The sequence below is a fragment of the Lissotriton helveticus genome, chromosome 1_1 (assembly GCF_964261635.1).
Source record: "Lissotriton helveticus chromosome 1_1, aLisHel1.1, whole genome shotgun sequence".
NCBI lineage: Eukaryota > Metazoa > Chordata > Amphibia > Caudata > Salamandridae > Lissotriton > Lissotriton helveticus.
Window position 1 is genome coordinate 404,345,130 of NC_136057.1, and position 26,483 is coordinate 404,371,612.

Below are 26,483 nucleotides of genomic sequence, written 5' to 3' on the forward strand. Positions count from 1 at the left end.
AGGGGAATAAGGTAGGGAGACATCTAGCCCAGGAACTCCGAGACAAGAGGGAGCGGGAGTATATTGGGGGTATACAGGACGGGGCCGGGGCCCTAACGCATCAAGATGAGGACAAGGCTGCCCTTTTTGGCGACTTCTATAAGTCGCTGTGCGCGGGGGATTCCCTTGATGCTGGGGCACAGAGGGAGTATCTACGGGCGCTGCCGCTCCCCCAGGTGTCGGCGAAATGGAACGAGGCGCTCTCTGCCCCCTTCACCAGGGAAGAAGTATTGACCGCCATCAAAGCCCTGAAACCCCATAAGGCCCCTGGGTCGGATGGGTTTACGGCTGTATTTTATAAAACCTTTGCCGCTGAGCTCTTGGATTACTTGGTGCGCTTATTTAATGGAATGGCGGAGGAGGGGGTGACGTCGGGCACTATGGCAGAAGCGCTGATATCGGTCATTCCCAAACCCGGGAAGGACCCTTCTAAGTGCACCTCGTACAGACCGATTGCCCTCCTTAACCTGGACTCTAAACTGTATTCGTCAATCATTGCGGGCAGGCTCAAAGACAAACTGCCAGCTCTTATTCATCCCGACCAATCTGGCTTCATTAAGGGGCGACAGACCCATGACAACACCAGGAGAGTAGTGCATTTGATCGAGAAGGCCAATAAGTTTGGAATATCTGCTGTCCTTTTGGGCCTTGATGCCGAGAAGGCATTTGACAGGGTGGACTGGAGCTTCCTGATCCAGACCTTGACTACATTTGGCTTGTCTTCTAAATTCCTGACGATGCTTAAGGCTAACTACAGCGCCCCCCGGTCTCGCGTGGCCATTAACGGACATCTGTTAACCTTCTTTGAGCATTCTCGGGGCACGCGGCAGGGTTGCCCTCTTTCCCCTATCCTGTTTGCTCTAAGCATAGAGTCGTTGGCCATCGCAGGGCGGGAGAACCCAGAGATACGGGGGCTTCCCTTCACCGGGGAGTCGCACAAGCTCACCCTGTTCGCGGATGACGTTCTGCTCTCCCTTTCGGGCCCTGCACATTTCCTCCCTCACGTACGAGAGGCATTAGAGGGCTATGAGGCGGTGGTGGGCTTTAAGGTCAACTACGAGAAATCCTATGTCCTTAACCTTACTCTCCCTCCTGCTGACTTCCTGTGCCTTGAACCACTCACCCCTCTGCCTTGGACCTTCTCCTCTATCCAGTATTTGGGGGTTCATTTGACCCCTACGATCGGGAATCTTTACCCTGCTAACTTCCCCCCCTAATCGCGAGGATCCAGAAGGACCTGGGCCGATGGAAACCGATGTTCATTTCCTGGTTGGGGAGGATACACGCGATTAAAATTTCTCTCCTTCCCAAGCTTTTGTACCTCTTCCAGGCTCTCCCCATCACTCTTTAGGGGGACTTTTTCCGCCGCATTAAAACACTGATGCTGCGTTTCATCTGGCAAGGGGGTACAGCTCGCTACTCTTTTGCCACCCTGAGCCATCCAAGGAGAGAGGGGGGGGTAGGTCTGCCCGACATGCACCTGTACTATAAGGCAGCACACCTTCGAGTGCTGGTGGAATGGACCCAACCTACGTCGGAAAAACATTGGTTACACATGGAAAGAAGTATAGCAGGGAGGACGATCTTGGATTTAGTGTGGAAACCTAAATGCGATCGGCCCAAGAACGCTTATATTAGTACTCCCACTAGCACTACCTTGAAGATCTGGGATTCTGTTTCTGGGGATGAGCGATGGACAACATTTCCTTCTCCCTTTATGCCCATACACTTTAATCCCGCCTTCCCGCCGGCACTGATTGAGGGGCCCTTTGCTGCCTGGAAGGAAGGGGGATGCCTGGCACTCACGCACTTGTTCCACGGCTATGACCCGCTCACTTTTGAGAATTGCATACGGGACTATGGGGTTCAGTTGTCTAAGCGATACCGCCATACCCAACTACTCCATTGGGCGCTGTCCCCTCGAGTACGAGATGCTGCTACCAGGCCGCTTTCGACCTTTGAGTCCTTCTTGTCCAGGACCTCTACCATGAGGGGCCATTTTCTTCATCTATAAACTCCTCCTGTCCACTGCCATATCCCCTAGACTTCGCTACATGTTCATGTGGGAGGGTCTGCTCGGCCGGGACATCTCCGAGGCGGAATGGTCCCACTTGTGGTCAGATATAGCAAAGCACAACCAATCGGTAGACCGGCGGGAGGCACATCTTAAACGATGATGGACTGGTACCTCTGCCCGGCCAAGTTGAAGCAGATTTTCCCTGGTTCTTCCGATAGGTGTTGGAGGGGGTGCGGAGTGCTGGGGGATTTTCAGCATATTTGGTGGGACTGCCCAATTATCCGTCCCTATTGGGAGGAGATCCTGTCCCACATTAAGGAGGTGCTGGGTTATCCCATCTCGGACTCGATGGCCCATGTGTTGCTGGGCCTCCGGGATCCGGACCTTGAACATCAAACAAGGACAGATAAGAAGATACTATGGCTCTGTGTAGGTGCGGCCAAGCTCACACTGGCTGCAGCTTGGAAGAAGAGGGAGGCCCCGGCCATCTCCCTCTGGCATGCGAGGCTGTGGAGTTTATTGAGTGTGGAGAGAATGGCGGACATCTTCTTAGATGACTTCAAAAACTTTGAATTCCGCTGGGGTCCCCTAGTTCGATTCCTTTCCAGAGGACTTCCATCCGCGGTTTGTCCTTCCAGTGTACGTGCCCGCCATCTGTTTCAGCTGTGATTGTTGGTTACTTCTTCTGGGCAATGCTACCACCACTGGGGAGGGGGGAGGGGTCGGGGAGTGGGAGGGGTTGTCTCTTTTTCTTCTTGTTCCTTTCGTGTGACGTCCCGGCACACTTGTGAGGTTATGCTATTGCCACTGTGGGTCGCACTTTGGCCCTTGTCCCACGTATTAGGTGATTGGTAGCGGTGCCTGCTTTCACTGGGAGCGTTGGCTCTTCTCAATTACTTTGCTAGATGGTCGCTTTAGCTAAGCCTCCCCTTCTCCCCCACAACTGGCGACTGACAAGGACCTGGTACCACGGCAACAATTCGGGAGACTGGGCCCTGTACTGCTCTTGATCTTGATTATGCCCCCTGCGTGGGAAGTTGTGCGGGATTGCCGCATGTTCTATTCTAAAAATGCCAATAAAAACACTTTTGACAAAAAAGATGGGAAGGGAGGGGAGGAGTGATGAAATGAGGGTAGGGGGCAAGCGGCAACATGGACAAGCGTGAGAAGGAGCCAGGGCAGCAGGGCTAGCAGCAACATAGACAAGGGAGGGAGGGAGACATCAAAACAAAACAAGCAAGCAGCAACACATACGTGGGAGGAGTGGGCAACTGGGGGGCAAGCCGCAGCACGATGGGGGAGGTTGAGAGAAACACAGAAAAGGTAGAAGTACACGAGTGAGTCATTTGAAAAAAGATGCACTCTGATAGAGTTTTTCAACACAAAGGTAAAAGTAGGGCCTAACGCAATGAACCATGAATGAACACAAATGATGCATTCATGCTCCAGGGAAGGGACGAGCTTACAAAGAGGAAGGAACCATACAGCAGCTGACCAATAAAAAACAGCACATGAGAGTGATAATAAAGTTAACCGATGGTAAGCTGTCCAATGATAAGCAATGGGCAGCCTCTAAGCCCACTGTTAGAAAACAAAAAGATCTTGCAAGCGACAGTGCATGCTCAGTTGTAGGTGAGACCTAAAACAATGCAAAATATGTTTGCACCTGCTTTTTGCATCTCAAGGACACGTTGGTATTATAGAAAGGACTGGGGATACTTGTGCGGCCTCTTTTCTATACTATAAATGATGCCAGCTCATATTTCTTGGTTCACAGGTAACATTCCTTCACGTGGCCCCATACAAATGAGGAAACACTTCGTCACTGCGCTACAGATATGAGCTCAATGGCAAATAAGCTATTTGTTTATTGAGTGCTACATTTTTATATTGTGCATACTCACGACATTTATTAGCACATTTACAAAATGTATTAGTGCTAACGCTGACATTGAATTGTGCTAACTTAAATATTGCATTTGTTTAAATTCAATAGCTGGTGCTATTACATTTGGCATCCATAGAAAATCCAAAGATTTGGCAAAGTTGAAAAAAAATGTTTTTAAAACCAAAGACTTCTGCCCATGTATAGAAGGCAGAAAAGGTCGGATTCACAAGGAACATTTTGAATTTGTGAGATGTGCAAGGTACAAAATTACACACAAATGAAAAGTGCTAACATACAAAGAATTGACACGCAAAATATAGTAGTTGTTTGGTGCGTACACACCATTAGAAACTGCATACAATTGACCCACATATCAAGGGGAATATTTATTAGCAACAAGTTTCACACATTGACAGTTTAGTCATAATTAGCATGTTTAATATCACACAAGTAATAGCTCCCTAGCAGATGTGTAGCCCATAATGTAGATGTGCAAAGTGTGATTTGCATGGCTATTATAGTTGATGTTTCATACGTGATCATTGTGCATATGCACGGTGAACCACACACCATCTTCATGACAAGGCATCTATGTCACACCAGGCTCCTTTCATAGCAGCACTACAAGAAATATTGAGGCGCAGCAGTAGCCAACACACACTGCTGGAAGTCGGTCCAGTAGAAATGTCTGAAAAGGTCCCAGTGAGAATGCAGCGGTCAGCATCCTGTTCCAGGCCAACGTGCAGCATTATGATAAAATTAACCGTCTGCAAGGGCACAGTCCAGTTATTCGTGCCAGTGGGGCATACACCAAGTGTTCATTTACTCCTTAATTCTGAGGGGGTAGAGTCCAGGAAAAGCTGGCAGACATCAGTCAGTCTGGGTGCTCCATTTGAGGTCCGCTGACACACAGGAGAGGATGACAAGGGTTTGTGAGGTGGTGTTTATCCTCCCCACAACCTGATGCAGGAGTTGATGGATTAGAAAGTGAACACAAGGAGATGATGGAAGGAACGCTGAAACTTTTCAAACACTCACCCCGAGTCCCAGATCTGGGTAGAATCCACCACTGTTCTTTAGCTCACTTCGTCAGACACAGCAATTTGCAAATAAGTCTTGACCCTGTGCCTCATGGAAACAGTCCAGCCCGATTTTCCAAGCCAGGTCTTCCCTGGACTGGAAACAAGTATCCTGGACCGGTTTCGGGATAACACCCCTCATCAGCTAGGCTAGCTTGCATCCAGTAGCAAAGTGAGCAAGGGACCCACGTCTGGGCATACCCTGCCAACTTAGGGCAAACAAAGCAAACACAAGGAGAAAATGAACAGAGCGCTGAAACTTTTCAGACATTCACCCCCAGTCAAAGATCTGGGTTTAATCCATCGTCATTCTTTAGCCCCCTTCGCCACAACAGTTCAGACCCATCCATATGCAGATCAGTCTTGACCCTGTTCCTCATGAGAACAGTCTAGCCCGAACTGCCAAGCCAGGTTTTCCCTGCAACGGAAACAAGCAACCTGGGACCAGTTTCGGAGTAACACCCCACATCAGCCAGGCTAGCTTGCATCCAGTGGGAAAGTGAGCAGGGGACCCACATTTGGGCATACCCTACCATCTTAGGGTGAACAAAGCAAACAGAAGGCGATGAAGGACGGAGCGCTGAAACTTTTCAGACACTCACCCCCAGTCACAGATCTGGGTTGAATCCATCATCCTTCTTTCAGTCACTTCGCCATTCCAGTTTGTACGTCAGCAAAATAATGCATTACAAGAATTGTATATTATGCACTGCCACTGGGGTATAGATCAGTGGCAGCTGCCACAAAACGACAGTGGGGTGGGGGGCAGGAAAAATTAATAGAAAAAAAACCTTCCCTTCACTCCTGCTGACACTGTGTCTCTCCCGGTAGGCACTGGGAAAGTACAGGCTCGCCATCCAATCCAGACGCTGGCCTCTTCGCATGAATTTTTCTGAGTAGCCTGGTCAGACATTGCCTGGGAGCCTGCAGCTTTTCTCCAACCCGGCTGTGCAACGCAGCTGTGTTGGAGAAATAGAAGTGCACGTGTCTGTTTGGCCGTCCTAAGGCGGACGGCTAGACTGACATGCGCACTTATAAGTGCCCACTATTCCTTCCTGTCATTGCCTGGCCCGGCCCGCCCTACACACACATGCCTCAGCCAGACCTAGTCCCAGATAAATAAAATTATATTATTGTTTTATCATTTTATTTTTCTGTGACTGACTCTGATCAGTGGGACAACTTTCCTCTGCCATTACAGAGGTGCCGCCCTTGGTGTATATCATGTGAGTTTGATGGAGAGAGATACAATTGTACTAAACATGTTTATGGCATGTAAAACACACAGCATTCATCTTGCCCCTGAAATTTAAAGGGTACTCAAATCCATCATGCACATGTAATTCTTCCTGCAGAAAATCCTTGAAACAATATCCAGAGAAGATCATGAAAATGTATGCAAATGTAGGGACACAAATTAGAAAACACAAACTCTAGTGTCATAGAACAACCCTACGACAAGTCACATCAAGTCTATCAGTTCTGGAAGAGGTAAAAAGCACATGGCGAGCACATGGCTAACTAAAATGGCTGCCAAGTACAAAATGGCTTTCAGCTCATGCTAACAGATCCCTGCAATCTTCAACAGGTGGTCCTTTTAGAATGAGCTAAAGACATTCCTATGATCCAGTAGGAACATAGAAAATATTTGCAGATTTATTTTTATAAATTTATCAATATCCATTGCTAGGTGGGCATTTTCCATTCTAAACATTTCATTAGGCGGGTAGATATAAGGTATAAGGAGGAGTACAAAGGGAACAAAGGATCTGGTCATAATTAACATACAGGTATCAGTAGAGAGTAATGACTATTATCACGAACAGAATTATCATTTTTCACAACCCTAAGTGAAAAGCAAATCCTAGAACCATCTAGTAAAAACATTTTCAGGGCGCCTATGCATTTCAGTGATCATCCATTTCAATTTCCGAATAGCCAACAGCACATATCTAATAAAAACATTTTCAATAAACGTTTCCAGTTTTTCTTTTATGAGGGCTAGAATATCAATCATATTTTTAGGAGGAGGGCAAAGTAACATTGGTTAACTGCTCAGGAAAACATTTTTTGTGTAGAATAAACATAATACGAAATACAAATATTAAGGAAGTTAGGCAGGTTATTACAAAAACAATCCTGGTTCCAAGGGACCAGGAGGACCACACAGAGCCATAGGAATTAGGACGAAGAGCTGCACAGGCCTGCTCCTCCTCAAGAACGGGACGACCAAAGGGGTACATTATTGATGAAAAAGAAGTCCTTGGGGAAATTGAAGGCGCTGTAAACCAGCCAGTGGGGAGTCTTCTCCCTGTGTCAATTTGAGCCTCACAGGCAGGCTCTTTTTGTTTCCACGGTGGAGCTGCACAACTCGCAACTCAAGAATCACGACCCAGTTTCAAGGGAAAAGTTTCTTCTTTCAGGATAGGGCAATCACCCACAATGGCAAATGCTCTCAGCGATCCTGTCCAGTGTCTCAGTCAGTGCACCAGTTTTCTTCACTTAAATCTAACAGGCACCAGAGACACAGCACCTGTACCCTAAACTCAAGTCCTTCCCTAACTCCTATATTACTCTATTGGCGCACACTACTCTTTGTTGGGGCCACACATTGCATCCAGTGTGTCCAGGTATCTCTTGACCAACAAACAAAGGTGCACACTTGCATTCACTTTGGGACCAGGCTTCTGAGGCCTCTAAAGCAACCCTTGTTTCAAAAGGGGTCACCTCAAGCAAACCTCCTTGCCGTTCTGGTCGGTCTGTGGCTCTCTCAGCTGGGCATCAAAAACTTGATCCACAATTTCTCCTTTCTGATTTGTGACCCCGTCTTTCGCCCAAGACAGTGGCAGGGGTACACAATTTATCCCAGGGTTTCCGCCTTCACTGAGGTCCTAGTTGCCAGCAATGCCTATGCTGGTTACCTTCACTTTGACTTCAAGCTGGACTGGTGCTGACTCCGCAAGCTGGATCTGATGTCCGAGCCCCTCTGGCAATGGTTGTAAGGCAGGCAGAAAATATCTATTGGTGGACAGAACAAAAGATCTTTAGACACAGCACAGAAATAATCTATCAACAGAGAGGATAGTCTTAGAATACTTCCTAGTCTTGGGACACCCCATATATTAGGAAGACATCCAAGAACCACCTCATTTATCTATGTAAGAGTAAAAAAACAACAGCCTAGACCTATTGGCAAGCATAAAAGGAACTCTTTGGTTAACTGACAAGAGTAATACGTCACCCAATCCCAAGCAGCCAAGGAAGTCTGTGTTCATTTACTAAATTCTGAGGAAAAGAGAAACAACAATACAGACATACCCTAAATCCTTACATCTGTGTATTCCAAAGTCATAAGACCCTCAAGAAATAAGGAAATGTTCTACACTTTTGCTCATAAACTTTACATTACTTGTACAGGACTGCAGACACTTCTAAAATGATTTCTCTTAATAAAAGCAACTTCAGTGTACGCTTAGGACCATGCTCTCATGTTATAGGAGTACAAAAGGGGGTGGTGATGGACGGAGCATCTGAATCAATCAAACACTCACACCCAGTCAAAAGATCTGGGTTTAATCCATCACCGTTCTTTAGCCCACTCTGCCACCCCAGTTCAGACATGGCTATATGCAAATCAGTCTGACCCTGTGCCTCATGGGAACAGTCCAGCCCGAACTGCCAAGCCATGTCTTCCCTGGACCGGAAACAAGCTTCCGAGGACCGGTTTCTGTCATTCCAGCCGTCTTCAGCCCAGCTTGCTTGAATCCAGTGGCAAAGTGAGCAAGGGACTCACATCTGAGCATACCCTGCCACACTTATGGCGGCCGAAAGCAGTACAAAAGGGGGTGGTGATGGACGGAGCATCTGAATCAATCAAACACTCACACCCAGTCAAAAGATCTGGGTTTAATCCATCACCGTTCTTTAGCTCACTCTGCCACCCCATTTCAGACAGGGCTATATGCAAATCAGTCTGACCCTGTGCCTCATGGGAACAGTCCAGCCCGAACTGCCAAGCCATGTCTTCCCTGGACCGGAAACAAGCTTCCGAGGACCGGTTTCTGGCATTCCAGCCGTCTTCAGCCCGGCTTGCTTGAATCCAGTGGCAAAGTGAGCAAGGGACTCACATCTGAGCATACCCTGCCACACTTATGGCGGCCAAAAGCAGTAGAAAAGGGGGTGGTGATGGACGGAGCATCTGAATCAATCAAACACTCACACCCAGTCAAAAGATCTGGGTTTAATCCATCACCGTTCTTTAGCCCACTCTGCCACCCCAGTTCAGACATGGCTATATGCAAATCAGTCTGACCCTGTGCCTCATGGGAACAGTCCAGCCCGAACTGCCAAGCCATGTCTTCCCTGGACCGGAAACAAGCTTCTGAGGACCGGTTTCTGGCATTCCAGCCGTCTTCAGCCCGGCTTGCTTGAATCCAGTGGCAAAGTGAGCAAGTGACTCACGTTTGAGCATACCCTGCCATACTTATGGCGGCCAAAAGCAGTACAAAAGGGGGTGGTGATAAACGGAGCATTTGAATCAATCAAACACTCACACCCAGTCAAAAGATCTGGGTTTAATCCATCACCGTTCTTTAGCCCACTCTGCCACCCCAGTTCAGACATGGCTATATGCAAATCAGTCTGACCCTGTGCCTCATGGGAACAGTCCAGCCCGAACTGCCAAGCCATGTCTTCCCTGGACCGGAAACAAGCTTCCGAGGACCGGTTTCTGGCATTCCAGCCATCTTCAGCCCGGCTTGCTTGAATCCAGTGGCAAAGTGAGCAAGGGACTCACGTCTGAGCATACCCTGCCACACTTATGGCGGACAAAAGCAGTACAAAAGGGGGTGGTGATGGACGGAGCATCTGAATCAATCAAACACTCACGCCCAGGCAAAAGATCTGGGTTTAATCCATCACCGTTCTTTAGCCCACTCTGCCACCCCAGTTCAGACATGGTTATATGCAAATCAGTCTGACCCTGTGCCTCATGGGAACAGTCCAGCCCGAACTGCCATGCCATGTCTTCCATGGACCGGAAACAAGCTTCCGAGCACCGGTTTCTGGCATTCCAGCCGTCTTCAGCCCGGCTTGCTTGAATCCAGTGGCAAAGTGAGCAAGGGACTCACGTCTGAGCATACCCTGCCACACTTATGGCGGCCAAAAGCAGTACAAAAGGGGGTGGTGATGTATCGCTTTGTTCGCCCTAAGTGTGGCAGGGTATGCTCAGACGTGAGTCCTTTGCTCACTTGGCCACTGGATTCAAGATAGCCTGGCTGATGAGGATTATGAATCCGAAACCGGTCCCAGGATGCTTGTTTCCGGTCCAGGGAAGACATGGCTTGGCAGTTCGGGCTGGACTGTTCCCATGAGGCACAGGGTCAGACTAATTTCCATATGGCCATGTCTGAACTGGGGTGGCTGAGTGGGCTAAAGAATGGTGATGGATTAAACCCAGATCAGTTGACTGGGGGTGAGTGTTTGATTTGCTCAAACGCTCCGTCCATCATCCCCTTCTGTATCCCTCATGTTATAGGAGCAACAGGAAAATATAAAACTGCTAATTTAACAGGGATTACATTTTCTCGAACAGAACATGTTGTGACAAACAAACTCCTATAAAACAATATTTCCTTCACATAAATGTTTGCTAAGGATCACATGGACATCTGCCCTGCATTCTACTTTTCACAATCCAAACTATACAACATCAGCTCTAATATAGACTGTCAGTTTATTTACACAGACTAGCTAATAAAAAACTAGCAATGCCCTTGCAAAACTATGTAGCATGAGAATAACATACAATAATGGTGTTATCACCTGAGAATTTTTGAAGAAAAACTACCCACATCTAGTTCCCCTTAAAGATCAAATAAGGGAACAGCAATCTAGACTACTCATCCTTTCATAATTTCATCAAACAGGATGGGCAGTAACATAGCATATTTATATATACATTTTATTAATGCTAACAATGTTTAAAACAGTATTACTGAATAGCCAATTAATTGTCTCATGGCTATTTCACAGACAGCTTAGACAGGCTAAAAAAAATTGAGAAAAAGCCCTTAATTTGTAGAGGAGCTAGCCTCCTTCCCCCATTTTGACAGTAGGAAACATGAAACAGGTTTCATTCTGTCAACACTATCAACCCCTATTTGTATCAACTGGGCAAAAACAAACTCTGACGAGGTAAATAGCACATTGAGAGATAAAGAACATGAATAACCAACCACCAATCCCCTTAGTAAGTATACTAGTTATAACATGAGGGCACATGAACTCAAACTAAATCCCATTGCCTAAGCCCTTGTACAGTAATCTTCAAACTAAAAGCATTAGTGTTGTATATATGGCAAAGCGATCTGTTATTCAAAGCTCACATATACAATTGTATTGCTGTTTATTCATATGAGTGCATAAAAACTTGTTTTTATCAACAAAAAAGGTAAGCAAAACTTCTTCTTTCCCTGTGCTGACATCTTGCCTTTCAAAAAGTTTTATAGGTAAAAACATCAAAGTCAAATCTTGCTCTGGGCCCTGCAAGGCTTCTAAATGTAAAACTCAACCTTTAACCCTTTACCAGCTGTCCTATTTTGTGTGCAAGGCTTTCCATGCTGCTTTTCCCCAATTCAAAGTGATCCTGGAGACTGATAGCTGAACAAGCAGACCCCCTCCATTCCTATCTGCCTGCAATTCAGAGGTTATCTTAATAACTTCTGCTGGTTTTCACATTTATTTTGCATTGTAAGCAGTGTGCGGTATACTTTGCTAGCAGTATAGAGGTCAGCTATTTGTGTTATACCTGAATGTGTGAACTTACTGAAACCTGAGAGCAGTTTAAATGTTGCTCTGAATGGCAGAACTGCTTTTAAATAGTGATTTTTACACAATTTCGACTCTGATGTTTGGGGCACTTAAAAATGAATATCCTACAATGTTTTTGAATAATAGTTATCCCCAGAATGTCCCCTACACATTCCAGAGATGGGGCATCAGAAATATATAATGTATACCCTTATAAAAATGAGTTTTGTACGCCTGCGCAGAGTGATATTTCTTATTTAAGTTTCCTCCTATTGCGGTACAACACTGCTTAAATTCAATTTTAATGCTAGGAGTTCTCAGTATAATTAGTATGCTTTATAAAGATTAAAAACACATTTAATGCACTTATTTTCAATAATTTTTTTTAAATATAATTAAAAATGTTATCTCTTTTTAATATTACCAATCATTTTGATAATTCCACATATGAAGAGCAAGCTTCATCCCTTGCCTATCATATTTAGACGCATCCATTTATGACCCTAAGCACAGAAGCCTAACTTGAAACATGAAAAATCTGCACCACTTTTTAAATGACAGTCATTATTTAACATCAGAAACACGGATGTGCTTATGTAAAACGGCATTAAGAAAGGAAATCCTTACTTTGAATGTTTTCCTGTTATCCAAAATAATGTATCGGATTTCTAACTTTTAAAACAGCAATGTCAAATGCAGGGTTTTATACCGTGTTTGCACTGACTTAAGATTTTGTTGACTTCAGCATTTTCTGTGGCCATGCAAACAAAAATAGCCACGTGCTATTTATGCAGCTGTTGGTTCAGCAACAGGCGTCGAATTCTCACCCCTTTCTCAGGAGAGAAAACCCTTTTTCTGTATTTCTAATGTCTTGACAACGTGTAATCTCCATTGGTTCAGTCAAGCAGCTGCTTTTCAGTGAAACAGTTAACACACAGCTATTGGAAAGCTTCTTTTTTAGTGTTGAAATGTAAGCACAGTGACAGTCTATTTAAAACTGAGGCATTTCAATGCAATCAAATCTATCGTTCTATAATGTGTGTTTGGTTCAGCAACAACCAAATTCACTCATATGATGTGAATGCCTTTAAATATCTAATACAATGTATCTTAAGGAAAATGCTGTAACATTTTGTATGTTAATCATAATTATTACAAAATACACAATTTTGTTTTTGAGGCCTATTTTATTCCTATTGAATGTGAATTCTAATTTTATCTTTAGCATTGTGGCAATTTGCACATGTATAGTTTCTGACTATGTCAATTTAATAGTAACATGTAGCTATGTAGCATATGTTATATAATTCATTTCTGGATTTTTTTATGTAATATTAATTAAATGACATTTTGCATAACAGAATGATGACAGCAAAAAAAAACAAATAAACACATTGAGCTCATTCCAGACATTTACAGAAGGGGGTCATACACTCAGCAAACACAATACAGCGCGCTTAAGGCTAGAGCGCAATCGCTATTTACTCACACAAGTACCATCAATGTCAAATCACAAACCACATAGACATTTAAATACGCATTTAACCCACAGATCAACATGTAGGACAGAAACAAAGGACAGCCCACAGACTGTACTTAAACCAAACCATTTGTAAATACTTGTTGTAAGTCATATATACAAGAAGAGCTTCTCAATAGTATTCCAAAACACTGCACAAAAAAACAGCCCAAAGATTGTTCCATTTTGAAGAAGCCAAAATACACCAAATTCACTAGTTTTGACTGGCAGAACATTAAAAAACGCTCTGCATATCGCTATTTATAAAAGTGTGCAAAATAGGATCCTGTACATATTTTAAATCCATGGGGTACTTTATCACCAAGGAAGAAATACATTTTTTATACCTTAACCTATTTAGGAATCCCCTCTTGGGGAGCCAGCTAATTCAATTCACATCACATTATGGTACCTTCAAAAAGCAACACATTCTTTGATGTGTGCTTGAAACAGGCATGCCCAAGAATATTGTAAGATATACAATACTATATGCAAAGTAGCACTTAAGTAATGTGCCGTTCAAATTTTATAAAAAGTAGAGAAAAGTCTCCTCATTACCTGCCTACACAAATTGCAATTCATATATTTCCATATTCCATTATTTTGGCCAATTCCAATTTCCTTATCACTATATATCACTGTATCACTTTGTATCACTTTATATTGCTCTATATCCCTTTTTATATCTCACTTTATATCACTTTAAATCTCACTTTACAGCCGGCGCACTTCTCTCACGGTCAAGTTCTGAATGACCTAACGGTCGTTTTGAGAATACTCACGCCAAAAAGGTTCTCAGTCAGGAGCGGTAAATATTTGGAGGATCAAAATCAGGAAGACCAGAAATATACTGAGCTGCAGAGGCAAAGAATCTCAGTGTGCAGGGTACCTCCTTAGTAGATTCCTGTCTCCTGTCAAGACCACTCCCTTAGATAGCAGCTTCTGCTGAGGTCCACTTTGAGGCGCCATTTGTAGAAAATAGAAACCTTCTCAGGGGTCTCACTGATACACCTGGTTCTTTAAACCAACAAGGAAGAGATTGGCACAGAAACTGTAATATAAAAGACATCTTTTATTCACCTCAGATGAGGGAGACTATGTCACACAGTACCCTCAGGAACTGTAGGAGGCATTCTAAGGAGTACAGAAAACAGGGACCTTATATATGCTTAGGTTACATTAGTCAGCATAAAACCAAGGGGAGGTCCTGGCACATGTAAGCATGCAAAATGACTAATATGGGTATACAAGATCTGGTTGCACAATAAAGTGGGAGGAGATCCACACTGAGCACATTAGTATGAATAGCCTGACAGTTCTATACTACTCGGAGCGATTCAGCCCGACAGACGTGCACAGCTGTTCCATTGTGAACAATTAGGTTCGGTTAAGATCCCAGGTAATCCACCGCGAATTGCGCCCGCCCGACCGACCTTTTCGCTGTTCCAATTGAACACGGAGGTGACGCCTTGATTCCGGGTGGCCACCATCAATTGCGCCCTTCATCACGAAGTTGAAACCTGCACGCTGAGATTGAAGCGCCCTTCCTCTGATTGTAGTGGCGCCGCTAGAGGGGACGTATTGTGTGTCCTCCATGCAGCTTTACCGTAACTAGGGCGTCCACCACCCCTTGGTTCCATTCCTTCTGGAAACAGAAACACACAGAGGTTTTCTATTCCAGACCCTTCTGGCCTTATCACCATAGTAGTGAACCCAGACGCCTAGTCCTCCTTATCAATCAGGCTTATATAGTAGGCAATTCATTGGTTGTCCTGATGATGATCCTTCATTTTTATAGGATCGAAACGCCGTCGACCGTTGTTGTAGTCTAAACACTAGTTCCCCACTGTGTGACATAAATGCATTTTTACTACAAGAGTAAAGCTAGATTGATCCTTTCTAACTTTTACTAGCTTCTCACAATGTGTAAAATTGCCTGTTAACCTCCTATTTTTGTAAAATGTTTGTTGTGGATACAGGATTGTGTCCCACTATAGACATGTCGTTTTTAAATGTTTTCTACTCTTTACATTGATTAAATTCAGGGTCCGGCTGGACACCTTACTCATTATAGTGCAGATTGTGGCCTATAGTTATTCTTAGTCTACGTATTTTGTCTTTTGTCAAGGACCTTTGTTGACTGATAGTTCTATACTAGGAGCAGGTTCATTCTACTAGTTAGGCCCTTCTGAGGTAGTGCAAGGCTCAGGAAGAGGGAAAAAGCACATGGCGAGCACATGGCTAACTAAAATGGCTGCCAAGTACAAAATGGCTTTCAGCTCATGCTAACAGATCCCTGCAATCTTCAACAACGCCAATAATCATGATAGCATGCCTTACCTGACCAAGAACCTAACCACTTCTGGCTCACAGTCCCTTGTTAAAAACAAGCACTCTGGAGATAAAAAAGGTATAGTTAAAAACCAGAAGACAAGCCATTTCCAGGTATACTTCCAGAATATGGGCCAATTTCCCCATTGACATCATAGCAGCTTTGATCCTGATGCAATTTGGGAAGATATTGAAATCTCATCCTTAAAGGCTAACCGCCAACCATCACTAGCAATACCTGTATGTCTGACTCCTCTACACAATTTATTGTTCATTGAACTCCAATCCATTTTTTAGGAACCCTTGCTTTCCTGCTAAGTTTGAGCTATATGAATACATCTACAAACATGTAAATATTTCACAACGACATAAATCCAAAACAGATTAATGTGCAGCAAGATTTCAGTATAGTGTCTATGAGACACATGTTCAGTCCTCTTGAACATAACATGCCCAAAATGAAACCTGAGCAAGTGGAAGGCATAGTCTTCATTCAGAACATCCTCAAGATCATGCATGGATTTGTACTGTGCAGAGCAAAAGTACAATATCTAACTGTGTTACAATTCAAAGATTTTTGGTCATATTTTGTCCCGTTGTAAAATATTTTGAGTTAAAAACTGAATGTTTAGTGTTTGATTCCATCTAATCCAAGATAAAATGCCATGTTCTTGAAAGTCAACTCATTTTCACATTTTAAAAGTGAGCTTCTTTTTGCATAGTTACCCCCATTGTGGTTTAACGGATGCTGTTTTTTTTTACTCAGTGGACAGGGACACTGCTACCCGGGCTCCAGTGCATATGCTCTGACCCCTACACATGTTGAAATCGGTTCACACCTAATTGGTATACTTAACTTTCTAAGGCCATAGTCTACGGTGCACAAAATACACCACTGGAACAGAAATTTAAATGTCACCTGTAGAATAAAGCACTACTGTGCAGTCCACTAGTGTGACAAGGAAAATATGTTTCCAGGCCTGCAACTGCAGCCTGGCAGCCACAGTTTACACCTACAGCCTATCCTGTCACATTAAATCCCTTTTGACAGGAGAAAAACTTCCTTTTAAATATTAATAAGTCACTCCTGTATAGGCTTTAGGCCCACACACACACACAGGCACGCTCACTTTAAACATCTCACCGACAGCTACAAAGCTCTCCACAACAATGGCCCTGCCCAACTGAACAGCCGATTTCACTTCCACCAACCTTTCAGACAACTCTGCTCTCTCACTTGCACACACCCGATGCATACACAAAAGCAGAGCTGGGGCTGGGCCTTCTCGTACCTGTGGTTCTGAAATTCTGGACTCTACTGTTGTCCCGGTATCGAGGCCCGATATCCGTGTCCCGAAACATCAACGTACCATGACGAATTTGGTGTCGACGAACCGATAATGATTAGGACATCATTCCTATGTATTTGCGTCATGATCGAGGCATGCTAACACCCCGGAATCGTAATTTCCGTCCCAAACCCCAGACTCCATTTTGTAAACGGTATCCATCTTGTGTCTTGCCCTCATGATAAGTCAATTAAAGGTCGAGCTTGATCTAAAAGGACACGTCCACCTTCCCTGACTTCCCCCTGACCTGTCCCAACTGACTCCCTTGCCTCCAGCCAAACCTGTTTAGGCAGCTCCTCGCCCAGTGGCCAAACCAGATAGCATCAATGTACAACATACCATAAACCATTCACCGCGCACAGATCATGTTTTCTACACACATACACACCTGTCCACGCTCCCTGTTTATGGCCAGTTTTATGACTAGGAGGTGCCTTCCTTTATTGGGGTTTCACCGATATCTGATGGGAGTTCCGGGCTTGGCTGAGTAATCTATCACGAATTGGACATCTAAAATACGGGCTTGCCTACATGACTTCGCTCTTTTGTATTATTGTAGAAATATGTGTATAGCCATATCATAAACTCAAGAATTCTTGCTTGCAGCTATTATTTTTGTATATAAGGAGAAGGCTGGTTCTGTAAAAACGAACAGTCTCCTGAGAACACATGACCCGTGTTTGTCGTGCTTCTAGGACACCTGTTACTTGGTAGCTATCAATAAAACCTGATCTCTGACTCGACTAGAAGACTCTGTGTTTCTGTGGTCCGGAACAGGGAGAACCCAGAGGTCTTCGGGTGTTATACCCTGGCACCAAACGGGTTCCTAAAAACCTGTTACTTCAGTTGGCGCCCAACTCGGGGCGGTATCAAGCGGCGACGGTCCAAGCCAGATGTTCGTGAGGAGCTTCGTGTGAAAATTCCGGAGGACGGCCAGCCACTTCAGCGACCACTGTATGTCGACGTGGTTCCGAAGGTCTTTGCTGCGAGGTTCCCCGCGTCCCGACGGCTACGAAGGACTGCTGCCCTGACTATCGCCTTGTTTTGGACCCAGTGATCCTTGGTAGAGCGAAACGATAGACGAGTCTTCTAGCGACGTCACCGATCTTCAAATACTTCAGTTAAGTATAAGTGGAGCGTCTCCCAGTCCTTAGTTTGTCCTTAGTTTTTGGTATCCTTGAGATACGCCTTGATTTGGTACTTGCAAGCCGAAGGACTTGTGTATTCACGAGAAATATCGTAACAGATAATCCTTTGAAGTTTGAAGCTAGACTAGTGAGCAAAGATGCCTGGTTTTAGCAGACTTTGAAACTTGTTTTGTCTTGGTTGTAGTAAGGACTCCCGATTAGAGGATTCCTGTCCGGTTCCTCCGATTGGAACTCCAACATACGAGCTCTACGTAAAGCACGGCGTAGGCCCTATCACATATAATGAAGTGTGGATAAAATACACCCGCAAGGATGGTGTTTTAAAATGGCCCCAATATGGTAGTTTCGACTCAGAAATATTAGATAACCTAGAGGTCAAATTATGTAAGAGAAAAGCCCGGCCGGCGATGTTTGACTCTTTTCGCTTATGGCGCAAAGAAGCCAAACAGAAAGAAATAAAGTTAGCAAAAAGGAATAAAAGAGGTATGTCAATGGTGCAAGCTGCCGTTGCATACAGGGATAACGAGGAAGAGCAAGAAAACGAACAAATACTTAGGAGCAAGAAACTAGCAGTAGATAAATGCTACCCGATGTTACCAAATAAGGGACAAGGTCAAGAGGAAAGATCCGAGAAAGATCCATTAATGTCCCACTTATTAAGCTCACCTCCACCGTATGCGTTAGACGCTACTACAACGCCAAAGCGTTTTTCTATACCACGCCCCGGCGCACGAAACACAGCTCTTGCACACACGCCAGCTACTCTTCAGCTGGTTCCTACTTCTCCGGCGCAGCCTTCTCAAAGGCCGCCATCTTTGCTACATACTCCGGTCGAATTATCGCGTACATGAAAACGATAATGCCCGAGGTACGCGTAAACTGGGACAAGCTATCTGCGTGCAAGCAGAAGAAAGATGAGAATGTGTCTGACTTTTTCACAAGATTTGAGGAGACTTTCACCGATCATAGTGGTCAGGATATGGCTACCGAGGGTGGTCAAAGATTGTTTGTAGACAAGTTCGTACATAATTTAATACCTGAACTGTGTAATAAACTAAAAGATTCAGAGAGTGCTTGGGCTGTCTCTACGTCAGCTCAAATTTTAGCTACAGCCCAGTACTATGAAAATAGGCGCAAAGACGAGCTAGATAAAGTCGACAAAAAGACGAAAGATTTAAAAACTAAAGTTCTTCTCCAGCAAGCTTATCCGCCTCGTACGGCTAGTCAGCCCAATTATCAACCACAACAGCAGTACTCGAGAAACGCGCAAGGAAACAAGTTTTCCCACCAGCGTATTGCTTATGGCCCGAATCAATGTGCGTATTGCAAGGAAGAGGGTCACTTTAAAAGTAATTGTCCGGCTCTTGCGCGACGTCTGAGCGGTGCTTCAGGTGTAAGGGGAAGAGGTGTTCAACATGCCCCTAGAGGTAGGGGCCGTGGAAATTTCACGCAGAATACAACTTTTTTTCCGCCTCAGAATTCGATGAACAGCTTTGACCAACAGAATAATGCATCATCTAGGTCAGCTCAGTACTATGCTGACGACTATTACACCGAACACGAAAATGAGGGTAATGATTGCTAGGACAGCCATGGACAAAGAGAGGGAGTTGTTTCAGTTCCAGTAGATCAGAATGGACCTTATGTCGAGGTAATCGCCTCAGGAGTGTCAGAGCCATTTCTTCTGGATACTGGTGCTACAAAAAGTTCTATCATGCACTCAAAACTTCCTGGCGCACCTTTGTCCGGCGAAATGAATGTTTCAGTAGGTTTCTCTGGCGCCCCTGTTAGAAACCCGATCTCCAGTACTGTATCTCTTTCTATTGGCCCGTGCGAATTAGAAGCACCCCTCATTCTTACCAAAGGTTGCGGTGAAAATTTGTTAGGTTTGGATTTGCTAAAAAGGTTATATGCGACTTTGTACTGTTCACCATTGGGAGTACAGCTTACTTTAGGTAAGAAAATAGTTTCTCCAATGTATGTGTCAAAAGAAAGTATTGCAACTGAATTGTCGTGTCTTCCTGATGTACTCTGGGCAAACGGCTCTAATGATGTAGGTCGTTTGGAGATAGCACCGTATGTCATAACGTTGAAAGCCAACGTTAGGTTGCCACGTATTCCCCAATACAAAATATCTAGCGAATGTGAAAAGGCGTTATTGACGATTGTCTATGACCTGATTGATAAAGACGTCATCGAAGAAACAACAGGAAATGTTTGTAACAGTCCAGTCTTACCGGTTTTAAAACGTACCGATCCTTCACAGCCCCCTGTGTATAGGTTCGTGATCGACCTCAGAGAAGTGAACAAGATAGTTATCCCACAGTTTCCAGTTGTCCCCGATATTACTGCTTTATTGACGATGGTTCCAGCTTCAGCAAATTGGTTCTCGGTGATCGACCTGAAGAACGCTTTCTTCAGCATCCCGATTGCTGAGGAGAGTAGAGATATTTTCGGATTTAATTTAGGAGGACGAAGCTTCCGCTTCAAGTGCGCTCCTCAAGGCTATTGCGAAAGCCCTTCAATATTCAGTCAGGCCCTGAAAACACAACTAGACACGATTGTTCTACCGAATGGTTCAACTCTGATTCAGTACGTAGACGATCTGCTGATCGCTGCAGACACTGAAGAGATTTGCAAGAAAGCTACGTTATCATTATTGCATCACTTATGTGATATGAAGCACAAAGTCTCTCTTTCCAAACTACAATTTTGCCGACAAGAAGTAACCTACTTAGGTCACATCTTGTCGAAGGAGGGAAGGAGACTGACACCAGAAAGAATACAGGCAATTGCAGAACTGAGTGCCCCAAGGACACAGAGAGAGGTTCGAGCCTTCTTGGGCATTACATCGTACTGTAGACAATGGATACCGAATTTCTCACTACTAGCTAAACCCTTGCTGGCATTACTCTGCAAAGACACGCCAAATCCTATGCCTTGGTCTGAAGATTGCCAGACGAGTTTCCTCGAGTTGCGTGATGCATTGCGTTCGGCTCCTGTGTTGGGAAACCCCAACTACAACAAGCCTTTTACATTATATGTCCATGAGAAGGAAGGTTGTGCCTTATCAGTTTTAACACAACATTTTGGGGACAGACAGCGCCCATGCGCGTATTTTTCGGCAACTCTAGACCCTGTGGCTAAAGCCCTACCAAGTTGTTTGAGGGCTACCGCCGCAGCAGCTGTCTGCATCCGACAATCCGCTGGATTAGTCATGAATAATACTCTGATCGTTATGGTTCCACATGCAGTAGACATTTTACTAAACAGGACGAAGACACAACACCTTACCAGCGCTCGACTATCCAGTTACAAACTTACACTGCTAGCAAGTCACATCCACATAAAGAGGTGTGATACACTGAACCCTGCAACGTTATTACCCATTCCGACAGGAACAGACGAGATTGATAAACATGACTGCTGTTTTAGGACAGAAGAAGAGACAAAAGGGAGAGTAGACTTACAGGACACTCCCCTTCCTGAATGCAACGATACTTTATGGGTTGATGGTTCATGCTTCAAGTTGCCGAATGGTGATACGACTGCAGCATATGCCGTAACGACATTACACACCATTATAGAGACTGCGCGCATTTCCCATAATTCTGCACAAGCTGCAGAGCTAATTGCGCTTACCAGAGCATGTGTGCTAGCGAAAGGAAAGCGAGTGAATGTGTACACTGACAGCCAATACGCCTTTGGTGTGGCTCACAGTTTTGGGAGATTGTGGCGTGAACGCGGATTTCTTACGTCACATGGTGCAAAGATACAACATGGTCAGCTAGTTAATGAGCTCCTCCAGTCACTGACCTTGCCACTACAAGTTGCCATTGTAAAATGCAGTGCACACAAAAAGATTCAGGATGATGTTGGCCGCGGGAATGCATTTGCAGACGAGGTTGCAAAAGAGACTGCAAGGAACACAATGAGTCGGATGTATGTTGTAGGTCCCGCTAGATGGATTACTGATGTGGGAATGTGTGAGGACACCATTGAAAGCGTGAAATCTATACAAGCCGAGGCAACTGAGAAAGAGGTGAATGAATGGAGAGAAAGTAAGGGTAGGTTAGATGCGAATGGTTGTTGGGTCGAATTGTCAGAACACCAGTGATGGCTATTACCTAACGCATATGTACTCGCAGTAGTAACAATGGCTCATGGATTGGCACACATCAGTTCGAGAGGAATCTGTAAAGTATTGGCCCCAGTATGGCAAAATAGTAATATCCCGAGATATGCAGAGAATGTGGTCAGAAACTGTATGGTGTGTTTGAAGTACAATCCCGGTAGGGGAACCCCAACTCCAGCTGGTCATTTTGCGCCTCCAACGTATCCGTTCGAGGTTTTGCAGCTCGATTTCATTCACATGGAGAGATGCAGCAATCTGAAGTATGTGCTCGTTGTTGTTTGCGCTTTCTCCAGGTGGGTGGAAGCGTACCCCCTTAAGGACAATGCAGCCTTGTCAACTGCCAAAGCCCTTGTCAAAGAGTTCTTCCCGAGATTTGGCATGCCTAGAATCGTCTGGAGTGATAATGGAAGTGAATTCGTAGGACGCGTGATGAAGAGAGTGTGTGAGTGTTTAGGCATCCAACAAAAATTCCACTCTGCGAATCACCCCCAATCAGCTGGATTAGTAGAGTGCTACAATGGCACTTTGAAGCTCAAATTAGCCAAAATCCAAGCCTGCACAGGTCTTAAATGGCCTGACGCCTTGCCCCTAGCACTCTTGTCAACCAGAATGACAGTTCATTCCAGATTAGGACTTAGCCCCCATGAGATAGTGTTTGGCCGGCCAGCCAACGTCTGGGGCGTGCCAAGGCCAAACAAACTTAGCGAAATAGAGCACCCCGTACTGCTTGACTATTTGTGCGAATTGACAACTAAATTGCGTGTTTTACACCAACAGGTTCACAGTTCCTCTCCGCCAGCCTCTGACGATCCAGGTCACTCCATCGCACCCGGCTCGTGGGTCTTGGTGCGGAATTTTCAGCGCACAAACAACGGACAGCCGAGGTGGACCGGACCTTACCTGGTACTTCTTTCCACGAGATCAGCGGTTCGGGTGGAAGGCAAAAAGAACTGGGTGCACGGGACCCATTGTAAACGGGTCCCTCTGCCCCTTCCATACGACCGGTGGGTCAACGAAGGAATTGCCGACTCCGAGACAGAATCCATACCTCGTTTCATCCCTTTCAGCGATGCATGCACGTCTAAAAGAAACTGGTACCGAAAAGGAGAGTGATCGTATTTTACAAGGATTTGTGCCACAGGCTATGCAGTTGGACACTACCGAACCTGAGACATTGTTTGAAGACCACACCGTGCCAGGAAAACGACGGTACAATTTAAGGTCTAAACGAAGAGACTAAATAAAAACGAACGAATGTGATTTTCCCTTCCCCCAAGAACTATTTTTGATTTTTCAGCTCTCTCACTCTTAGGAAACTTGCTCATTTCTGATTTTCGAACCGCCATCCGGTTCTGCTGCTAGGGTCGCGGTTGAAGGCTGGGGAGTGCAACTGGGGACGTTTAGGTCAACGGTTCTGGTTGGTCCAAGGGAGTTACCCCGGACTGAACAGAGCGCACCCCCTGGCAGAACCAACCTACCACCGCAGGCAGCAACTAGAGGATGGAGTTTCCTAGGGTAAAGAGACCTACCACACTCACAAACGTTGAAAGACAACTATGCACTGTACTGGCCAAAAGAAAGTTTTTGATAACATGTATTTTAATGTTGTGTAGCATAACGATGTTTTTGACTGGCTATACTCTATTCGTATTCCAAGTTACCTTTTCAAATGACACCCGGCCACAGCCTCCTCCTACTATCTCTCCACACTACTTTCACCCTCTACCTGAACACGAATCTGCCAGAAGACTCGAATTTGTAAATAACTCATTCATTCAACTCCTACACCAACACCAGTCCATCATGAACACATCGAACTGTTGGATATGTGGACTCATGCCACACACGACTGATAAGGGTATCCCATACTTCATCCTGCCATTCAGCTATTATGGTTCTCTGTGGGCTTTCCAGACCATGTTCCTATTCGCCCTAGAACCATACCCGACACGTTCTACTGAAAGTGACTCCAGTAACAAGGCACTAATAGCAGGGATAAGAAATATGAGTAGAGAGTTCGACACCCATCTTACGATTCCCAAAGATGAACTCACTCCGTACACTCGTTGGAACGTAACTAAACATGGGGTTTACCTGAGTAAGAGCCAGACAGCAAAGAAATCCCGCCCAGTTTGGATAGTACCCAACCGAGGTCACTTATGTTTACAAGGTATCGGCAGGGATCCCAAAGCACAATTAGGAAAGAGTATATGCACGGAAACCTATGTGTTCGCTTCTCGAACTTCCCCTATACTATTAGCAGCCAAAGGCACGTATTTCGTCTGCCATGACCAAGCCCACACCTGGTTACCCCCTGACTTCTCAGGTACATGCTTTATCGCATTTCTGCTGCCTCCCACCTACACGGCCAGAGCAGATTACCATCGGACAAGGACAGCTAGAGGTGTCGTGAGTAAAGACGACACCGCGGGTCAGGAATTCGCTGACTTTGCAAAGGGTTTTCTGCCATTTTGGGGGCCTATGGTGAACAGCAGGAATGTTCGCCAGTTATCAAGGATAGTTGAATCCGCCGTGAGTACAACGGCCGGAGCTCTCGGCAACTTGACGACCGAACTTCAGTCGGATCGACTTATGACCCTTCAGAACCGAGTTGCCCTAGATATCATACTCGCCGATCGTGGTGGTGTGTGTAGAGTGATCCAATCCAGTTGTTGCATTTTCATCCCTGATAACGCACCGATAGTGTACCAGGCCATCTCTAAGTTACACGAGATATCTGGTTCCCTTCACGTAGAAAAAGGGGACTGGTCCTTACTAGGGTGGTTCTGGGAACTGATCGCTACATGGGGATGGAAAACACTGATCTTCATTGGGATGATCTTTGCACTTCTGTTTATGTTCTGCCTATGTGTACAGTGCGCTCCGGCACTATGTGGCCTCTGTGCTACTTCATGTGTACGGAAGCCTGTGTTAAGGGACGAACTGAGCAACAGAATGATGCTACAGCAGCATCTCCACGAATTCCTTCATACAGATTTAGACTCGGATTAACATGAATTATTGCCTTATATGAGGGCAAAAGGAGGGTCTGTGGTTCTGAAATTCTGGACTCTACTGTTGTCCTGGTATCGAGGCCCGATATCCGTGTCCCGAAACATCAACGTACCATGACGAATTTGGTGTCGACGAACCGATAATGATTAGGACATCATTCCTATGTATTTGCGTCATGATCGAGGCATGCTAACACCCCGGAATCGTAGTTTCCGTCCCAAACCCCAGACTCCATTTTGTAAACGGTATCCATCTTGTGTCTTGCCCTCATGATAAGTCAATTAAAGGTCGAGCTTGATCTAAAAGGACACGTCCACCTTCCCTGACTTCCCCCTGACCTGTCCCAACTGACTCCCTTGCCTCCAGCCAAACCTGTTTAGGCAGCTCCTCGCCCAGTGGCCAAACCAGATAGCATCAATGTACAACATACCATAAACCATTCACCGCGCACAGATCATGTTTTCTACACACATACACACCTGTCCACGCTCCCTGTTTATGGCCAGTTTTATGACTAGGAGGTGCCTTCCTTTATTGGGGTTTCACCGATATCTGATGGGAGTTCCGGGCTTGGCTGAGTAATCTATCACGAATTGGACATCTAAAATACGGGCTTGCCTACATGACTTCGCTCTTTTGTATTATTGTAGAAATATGTGTATAGCCATATCATAAACTCAAGAATTCTTGCTTGCAGCTATTATTTTTGTATATAAGGAGAAGGCTGGTTCTGTAAAAACGAACAGTCTCCTGAGAACACATGACCCGTGTTTGTCGTGCTTCTAGGACACCTGTTACTTGGTAGCTATCAATAAAACCTGATCTCTGACTCGACTAGAAGACTCTGTGTTTCTGTGGTCCGGAACAGGGAGAACCCAGAGGTCTTCGGGTGTTATCCCCTGGCACCAAACGGGTTCCTAAAAACCCGTTACCTCATACCTGGCCACTGAAGCCTGGAATGGCCTGCCAAAACACACCAGAGCCTCCTCCTCTCGTCTTGACTTTCGCTAAACTGAATACCTGGCTTTTCAAGTAAGTCCCCATGGCTGCCCTCACACATGATTAGCGCACTGTAAAAACACAGATAATATAACATAACAGGGGAAGATGCGTGACATTTAAAAGTAGAACATGTAGAAATTTAAAGTTAACA

At 45.1% G+C, this 26,483-nt stretch overlaps 1 protein-coding gene across 1 annotated transcript in view; it reads left to right on the forward strand.

Annotated features, from left to right (window-relative positions):
• Positions 1–26,483, forward strand: part of LOC144769695 (uncharacterized) — a 206,472-nt gene that overhangs the window by 73,130 nt on the left and 106,859 nt on the right. The gene's annotated exons all lie outside the window — the stretch shown is intronic.